This window comes from Mustela nivalis, assembly GCF_964662115.1.
Source record: "Mustela nivalis genome assembly, chromosome: 12".
In the NCBI taxonomy this organism is placed as follows: domain Eukaryota; kingdom Metazoa; phylum Chordata; class Mammalia; order Carnivora; family Mustelidae; genus Mustela; species Mustela nivalis.
The window spans coordinates 88,411,197-88,420,196 of NC_139031.1; the positions used below are offsets into that span (position 1 = coordinate 88,411,197).

The 9,000-nt window shown below is 37.5% G+C and overlaps 2 long non-coding RNA genes across 2 annotated transcripts; one reads left to right on the top strand and one right to left on the bottom strand.

Moving 5' to 3' along the window:
• Positions 1–921: 921 nt before the first annotated feature.
• Positions 922–6,514, bottom strand: LOC309844797. Its single transcript, XR_014300909.1, has 3 exons — positions 6,482–6,514; positions 3,842–3,877; positions 922–1,523 (listed from the first exon to the last, which is right to left on the bottom strand). It is a non-coding gene; the product is annotated as an uncharacterized lncRNA (long non-coding RNA).
• LOC309844799 lies at positions 5,443–7,670 on the top strand. The gene is made up of 2 exons (XR_014300911.1): positions 5,443–5,750; positions 7,498–7,670. It is a non-coding gene; the product is annotated as an uncharacterized lncRNA (long non-coding RNA).
• Positions 7,671–9,000: the final 1,330 nt, after the last annotated feature.

Sequence of the window (9,000 nt, forward strand, 5' to 3'; positions counted from 1 at the left end):
GCCTATCTGCCTACTTATGATCTCTGTCTGTCAAATAAATAAATAAAATCTTAAAAAAAAAAAAGAATTTTAGAAAGGTCCTGGCTTGCATAGTTCTTCAGCAACACTTTCTGATTAATTTTACATTTCTTTGACAACCTATATTTTTTGTAGATGCATACTACTCCATCATATAATACCATTTAATTATTTTTTAGTTTCTTACTGGCATTTGAGTGAATTTGGGACCTTTGTGAATGGTACTATGGTATCACACATAAATCTTAGTGCATACCTTTTGTATGTGTGGGGCTGGGTGGGTGTGTTAACTATTATTTCTAAAGGAGAGCTGCCAACAGTAGATGCTAATGCTGCTGAGGACTCCCATGTATCCCCAAAATTAACTCTTCTCATCCACACAACCCCAGGAGACAGGACACATTTGACAACTCTATTTGACAGATGAGAAAATAATGGCACAGAGAGTTCAAATAGCTGTAGACCAAAGATTTCAATCCAGGCACTTGGGGTTCAGAGTCCAAGCACTTAACCCCTCCCCACCCTACCTTTCCAGTGTTAGTGCTGCTGTCATGGGATTCTTGTGAGATCAGGAACATGGTGCCGGTGACATACTGGGACAGGTCTGAGCACACCTGCCAGTCATGCGACAGGTTATACTGTCACCACTGGAGCATCTTTAACCAAATGAGTGAATCTGCTGACCTTTGAAGGAGAAATACCAGGGCACCTTCACTGGCTGTGGCTCTCTTACAGCTGGTGCCCCCAAAGAAGGCATCATAAGGACTACCTCAGAGAAAAAATTAGAAATGTGGAATTGACCATTATTACAATCACTGCTGAATTGGAAGGCTCAGTTGTCATCCTGTCCCTCACCTTGGACTCTCAGATTGCACCAAGTGAAAGTACACAGAGGCCAAAGTAGACATTTAATTGTTTTTATTGTAAAACAGTACAAAATTCACGTAGCAAAGATTGCAGCTTATGTGTAGAATAAAAGGCTTCTTTTATTCTTGTATTCTTTGGATGTGCAGAGTAAAAGGCTTCCTGGCAATTATCTGATTAAAGAGCCCCAGGGGACAGAAGCTGCATGCTGGCTGTACTCAGGCACGGGGACTGGGTGGCTGAGGAGCTGGTGGACATTAAGGAGAGCGGCGTGCTGATGCCCCTCTAGATGCCCCCTGGCCCTGCCCTGGAGTCATGGCAGAATTTGTTCTTGCTGCAGACTGAAAATTGCTGTTTGCCTAGTGATTTGTAAACCCATTCTGCAGAAATGACACAATTGAAAATGCATGCATGAACTGAAATAAAGCTAACCAAGAAAGAAAGATTTTTAACGACAACAGCCAATGGAGAAAAGTGGATCCTTGGTGCCACCATGTGCTAGGAACTCTTCCCATTGCCAGCGAGTGCTGGTCTCCCAAACAGATAGATGGTGGTGATGGTGGAGGAGACCAGGCTCTTGAAGTAGAGGAGGAGGTAGGTGTAGCAGGCAGAGGTGGTCTTGAGCTGTAGCTGCAGGGTGGCTAAAAGAGGTCATTTATTAGTTTCACATTATTTTTTGAAAGACCAGGTCTTATTAATGGGGGGGTCACATATTTCTTAATATCTAGGTTGAAGGACACCCCCACCACAAAACAACCAGAGAGTGAACATCTATCCACCATTGCCACCAAGACAACTCAGAATCCAGCTTGTACATCAAGTCAAACAACAACCTCTGGGAAATTCACTTAGAACATTCTCAAGTATTAAAAAGTAAGATTAGGTCTTAGATGGATGAGTCAACCTGAAAAAAGCACTGGTGGTAGGCAGCTTTTATCATTTCTTTACTCCTACCATGTCTGTAAGTAATAATAATAACACATATGCTTTAACCACTAACTAAATGGCAGATATTTAATTTTAGAGGTTTGTGTGCAAAGCTCTAATCTTATTTAAGTTCTCAATATCTATGAGATTATTTTCATTTGCATTTCACAAATAAATTGAGAACAGAGAACTAATTTGCCTGATGTCAAACAGTAAGTACCAAAAGCCAGATTTTATCCCAGCAACATAATATTCAAGAACACATTTACCTACTCTGTAATTCTGAACCTCCACATTCAATAAACAGCCCTGACAACAGAGTTAAGCATAAAGATATGAATTGTTGATTTATTTTTATTTTTATTTATTTATTTTTAAGATTTTATTTATTTATTTGACAGATAAACCACAAGCAGACAGGGAGCCAGCCAGAGAGAGAGAGAGAGAGGGGAAAGTAGACTCCCCACTGAGCAGAGAGCCCGATGCAGGGCTCGATCCCAGGACCCTGGGATCATGACCTGAGCAGAAAGGAGAGGCTTTAACCCACTGAGCCACCCAGGCACCCTTGAACTGCTGATTTAGAATCATCTCAGCCATTACATATTGTGCATCAATGAGATTCCTATCAAGGGTACAATCAATGGAAATTTGATTGTGTTCATAGTAGGTTCATGGTTGATTGTGTTCATGGAGGGTAGATCAGTAGGGCTAGAGTCAATGGTCCTTGTCACATTCTTTGTACATATGCAGGGAGAAAGGGCTAGAAACCAGTACTTAAAATGTATCAGCTAGGGCGCCTGGGTGGCTCAGTGGGTTAAGCCGCTGCCTTCGGCTCAGGTCATGATCTCAGGGTCCTGGGATCGAGTCCCGCATCGGGCTCTCTGCTCAGCGGGGAGCCTGCTTCCCTCTCTCTCTCTCTGCCTGCCTTTCTGTCTACTGTGATCTCTCTCTGCCAAATAAATAAATAAAATCTTTAAAAAAAAATGTATCAGCTAAATGTAATACCTTATGCTAGGTATTCCACATATGTGACATCATATCTTCAGTAACTGAGTGAAGTGATACTCATGTTATTCCTCGTTGGCTCAGAAATGTTAACTACTGTACCCATATTCATGCAACTAATATTTAAAAGCCAGTTGTTAATGTCTAGTCTGTGGCACTTGAAGCCCTGCACTCACTGACCCTCCCCCCATGTGTACACCTGTCTCAGGGCCTTAGCTTTGGGATTTCTTGCTCTATGATTACATCATAGAAGAAGAATAAAAAACTGAGTAAGTGTTTGTATTGTTGATTCAGAAGGTCTGGGTTGATGCCCCAGATCTCGCTGTGTGGCACGGTTCAAGGGACTTAATTAATTTCAGTTCCTTGCCCTCATGTGTAAAACAGGAATAAAATCCTTCACAGTGAGTGTTAGGAGAATTAAACAAAATGCACTCTTGGTGCAGCATAACACCTTCTGTATGAGAACCTCTTGGTGTTCATGTTATTACTCACCATCAAGAACTAAGATTTAAAAAAGCACTAGAAGCAACTTAATACCAGGTTTCCTTAATCAGTAGAAACAAAGGTCCCAGAAATGAAGTCCATTGTTGAAAGAATTCAGATCACATCATTGTACCCCTAACTTATAGTCCTCTTACACCCAAATAGCATTTGCTGTGTGAAGATGACTTCACATAACACTCAGTCTCTTTTGCAAGATCCAGCTATTCTGAGGTTTCTACCTGAAGCCAGGGGAGTTCAAAAGTTAAGTTGATCAGGAAGAAAAAAATGCTACAGCATAACATAAAGGTAAACATAGACAAAAACTTACCATCCTCAGGGCACCTGGGTGGCTCAGTGGGTTAAAGCCTCTGCCTTCGGCTCAGGTCATGATCCCAGGGTCCTGGGATCCAGCCCTGCATCGGGCTCTCTGCTCAGCAGGGAGCCTGCTTCCCCCCCACCCCCTGCCTCCCTCTCTGCCTACTTGTGATCTCTGTCAAATAAATAAATAAATAAATAAAATATTAAAAAAAAAACAACAACTTACCATCTTCAATTTTTGTAGAATCAATAGCAGTGAGCTCTAAAATAAATGAGAACAAGTATTATTCAAATATTCATATCTACTATTAGACAAGTATCTGTGTTGTGGATAAATGGATAGGTAGATGATAAGTAGATAACTATTAGTAAACAGAGAGGAGAGATCCATTGCAAATATGAGCCCCACACTTCCTGAAATGTTTGGTCTGATTCTTTGTAATTCAGTAGATCAATTCATATATTGTATTTCTGCACATGAAGTTCTGCTGATCTGTCCTCCATGTCCAAACTCAAGGGGTCTGTGGACCTTAGCTAACATATTACCAGGCCAAGGGCAAGGAGTTATGAGTACAGCAACACTCAAGGTCGCTTTCCAGGCTAAGGGCTAATGATTCTGAATTTCTGATTCTTTGGAGATAAACACATAAAAGAAATTTCCGTATGAACAGACTCAGCTTGATCATTCATTGAGTAGCCAACTTGTCCCACCATTGTTAGCACTAATTATTTCTTGACATCATGTATTTCCTAAAAAAGTTCAAAGGATAATAAATGCAAATTATCATATAACATCGTGGCTAAAATGAGGGTATTCAGGAAAGACAAAGGAGTGAGTTTGACCTCCTAAAGTTGCAGAAAATTTGGTATCGGCCCTTTCTTGCACTTTATTTTATTACTTTTAAAATTATTATTTAAATTCCAGTTGGTTAACATATAGTGTAATATTAGTTTCAGGTGTACAACATAGTGATACAACACTTCCATACATCACCCAGTGCTCATCACAACTAATGTCCTTTTTACTAAAATCTCCCACCCAAGAAAGAATACTTCTTTCTCAATCAAGCTTGGTTGAAAGCTTGGACCAGATAGTTTTACCTCTTCAAAATCACTTCATCAATTTGGGCTTCCATGTTCTATATATTTTTAGTTTTCATCAAAAACAAAAAGAACAAACAAGAAATAGCATTAGAAATTTGCTGAGGAAAAACATTAACAAGATGGCCTCACTAGCTTTTTTGCTATGAGAAGACCTTGGGAGACATTCCTTTCATAATTTAATTCCCAAGTAAAACACATCATAAAGAACACATCATAAGAACTTCTCCTTTTGTTATAATCATCACCATGGGATGTTACTATAGTATATTTTCACATTGATCAGTATAAAAATCAATACCTAAAGGACTTCAGCCCAGTGGTTACATTAACCTTATGCTTAGCTCATTTGCCTCCTCTCTGTTTCTTAGTTGTAGAAATAAAAAGAATTCAGACTGTTTTCAGTCTCACTTCAGTTATTTTAGGGAAGAATATACATAAATACAATAAATATATGAATAAATATATACATGTTATGTCTTCAAAAACAAGCATTTTCAGACATTATTGTGCTGCTTCTTCACCATATGCCAGGAAAAAGGGAAGATAATTGTTCCACCCCAATCTGATTGTTAGAAAAACTAAAGATCCAAGAAGATAAAGAATCACCTCAGCAATTCAGAGTGGTATACTGCAATGGTCTTTGCACATCTTGTTAGTGTTTGTCCCCTGCTGCTTCCCAAGGGCTTGTGAACCACAGCGAAAAGTACAAACTGGTTCCTTCTTATGGGCCCTCTGGGTCTTAGTCTGTGATGTTAATGCCAGCACTTCACTGAGTCTAGTGGGTTACTGGATCACCGCAGGGCCAGGGCGCATTCAGCCGTCTGCCCACACTGTCTAAATATATCCAGTATCTGCACCAATGAGGTTCATTTGGGACACCATGCCTGAATCACAAGTGACCCAGAGTGATTAGGAAAAGCATGTTCTCTCTACTGTAGTGGTCCTCCTTGGGACAGTAGTTCATCCTGCATCCCTCCCCGGCCTGGGACACACCAGGACTGCAAGAATGCTGCTGAGCAGCTTTACCAAAGGTAAGAAATATGTTCATTGGGTTGAATGAAGAATATATATACACATTAGCCTCATTCAATCTTCAATTACCAAATTTCACCTTATGGCGTATATAAAATTCAAATCTAAAAAACCCAAGACCATACTAAAACTTCAGCTCCCAAATTATTCTGTTTTTTGTTTGTTTGTTTATTTGTTTGTTTTGTTTGTTTTTTGTTGAGTTGGGATCTGGTTCTATCAAATGAAGAGCATCTTGTCACCAACTCATCGTTGATGGGTTATACCTTGAGTAGACCAGGTTGAAGTGAGAGGGACTTTGACTTCTGAGTAGAACATTATTGAAAGGTGTATAATTGTTTTTATTTCCTGACTAAGTATGATCGTCAAAAGTGGACTCTCTTTTTAAACATATATGGTGCGCTAATTTGCTATATACTTTCATGTGTATTGTTTCATTTAATCTCTACAATGACCCTAAAAAAATCGTTGTGCCCTTCATATTTTGGATGATAAACTGAAGCAAGAAAGAATAAGTGAATTTTTCTTTTCCTTTTTCTTTTTTAATATTTCAAAGCCCATATTATTTCAATTCACTGGGGAAATAGCAGGACATTTATACTGCCTTTAAAGGTAACAACATTCAGAGATATTTCTATTTGTTTCTTTTCATTAATATTTAACAGAAAAGGTGTGGTATTTCCTTTGGAAAAAAATAGGTAATGAGAGGTTATATCTCCATATATGCATATACCTTTTTTCATTGAACGAAAAACAATCTCTTCATACTCTCGTGTGTGATGATACATTTTTGTTCTTTAGCCAATGACTCTCTAGCCACGGTCAGCCAGCTGAATTTCATGTATGTGTCCTTAGTCTTCATGGTGTCTCCCTGCTGGGATTTCAGAATTCTTTTGCCATCCTTTTCTTTCCAATGTATCTCGATAACTTTGGGGAAAAAATTCTCAAGAAGACAAATATATGTACCGGACATGTGGAATTTTATTTCAGCAAGTGAAGGGAAAAAAATTATGGGCTTGGGGAATATGTCTGCATCAAGGCTTTTGTCTGTAGGGGAAAATAGAATAGCAATTAAAAACATTAAAGACAATTAAAGACAATAGCAACTAAAGACTCTAGAAAACACATTAGAGAAATACAAACATCGTGTGGTTTGGAACTCCTAGTACAGAGTGAAGTGAGGGGGGGATTTGCTCTAGAATTAGTGCTTATCATGGTCTTTCATCCACAGTGGGTTATGAGATATTGATTGTTCTTATTTTCAGTGGGAAAACAGATTCAATAAATCATATAACTTGCCCAAAGTCACAGCTAGTAAGCCTTAGAGTCTGGATTAAAATGTGAGATTTTTGAAACAGTACACGCTCACTTTTTGAATGGGTTCTACTAACATGTATTTGGCCATCTATCAAGTTGACATTTAACTCTTCAAATATGGATCCCATGCCCACTCTGAAGTAGTGGAGGTCTCCTTCTTAATTCCTGATTTTATAAAATATCTCAATCTCACATCTGAATGACTCCAGGGTTTTAAGTAAGACAATGTTTAAAACTGTACTTCCCAATTATTTATAATGCCTTGAATTTAGAAGCAAAGGGGCAGTATTTCAAAACTGCTATTGGAAAGCTTATTTTCAGGAATGCTTTTATATTAACTTTATCAAGTAACACACTTTTCAGAATTTTGTTTTGTTTTGGAAAATGTTCATTGAAAACACATTTTACATTGGAATTTCATTTGTACTTTAGGTATAACTAAGAAGACACCCTAAGAAGAAGACACACTATGAAGAATTTGGACTCTCAGCATCTCCCCTCAAAGTTGAATCTACTCTAGAACACTGCTAAATATTTTTAGAATGCCATAATATTCTGTAATTTCACCTGCTGAATAAAATAGATATATAACTAGTAGTATAAAAGTTATGATTCCAGACTTTTTTGAAATAATGTCAAAATATTTAACAAAACATAGTTTTAAAGGATGTGTCACTTGAAAATGTTGGTATGTTACTTGATTATACATTTACTATTAATTTAATGATTGAAATTACAAATGTTAGAAACATTTTAAAATTGATTTCCAAATGAAATTCAAGTATTTTTCTGATATTCTCTTTGAGCTATTTTGAAGTTAGTTTAATAATTCAATTTCTTAAGGAGAGAGGAGTTGGATTTCTCATTTAAGAAGAGAAGGAAAAAGTTCTTTTTGGAGAGATTCTTAATATTGTTGTTTTTTTTTTTCCAAAAAAATTCATGAGAATTTCTACCTTTGTAGCAAAACTCCTGATTTCCATATTAATTCAGTAAGAAAACAATGAGTTCTTATTCAAGGTATAAGTAGAATTAGATGATAACATACTTATTTTAAGTTTATACATCTTGCTTGCAGTGCAAATAGTATTTTATTGATTATAATAGTAAGACACTGTGTATTGCTCCAACCATACACATTGTTTTTAATTTAAAAATCATGTTAAAAATTAATTTTTCAACTGCACATAATAGTTACATAATTTTAACCTCTACTCAAATATTAAGGAATCTAATTTTCATCTTAGAAACTTTGTATTTTTTTTAATAGGAATACTTCTGATTCATTATAGTAAAGAAATTGAAAATCAAATGATGAACTTGAAAAGTTTCTAGACAGTAACACACTGTTTTTTATCTTCTGTCCCTTTTCCTTATTTAGATTCTTGGTGTTTTATTCTTTGGATAAAATATGTCTTTTGATGGCTGCATAGTATTCCATTGGAATACTATGCAGCCATCAAAAGAAATGAAATCTTGCCATTTGTAACGATGTGGATGGAACTAGAGGGTATCATGATTAGCGAAATAGGTCAATCAGAGAAAGACAACTATCATATGATCTCCCTGATACGAGGAAGTGGAGATGCAACATGGGGGGTTAAGGGGGTAGGAGAAGAAGAAATGAAACAAGATGGGATTGGGAGGGAGACAAACCATAAGTGACTCTTAATCTCACAAAACAAACTGAGGGCTGCTGGGGGGAGGGAGGTTGGGAGAAGGGGGGTGGGGTTATGGACATTGGGGAGGGTATGTGCTTTGGTGAGTGCTGTGAAGTGTGTAAACCTGGCGATTTACAGACCTGTACCCCTGGGGATAAAAATATATGTTTATATATAAAAAAAAAAGAAGGGAATCTTTCTGCCCTTCAACAGACGAATGGATAAGGAAAATGTGGTCCATATACACTATGGAGTATTATGCCTCCATCAGAAAGGA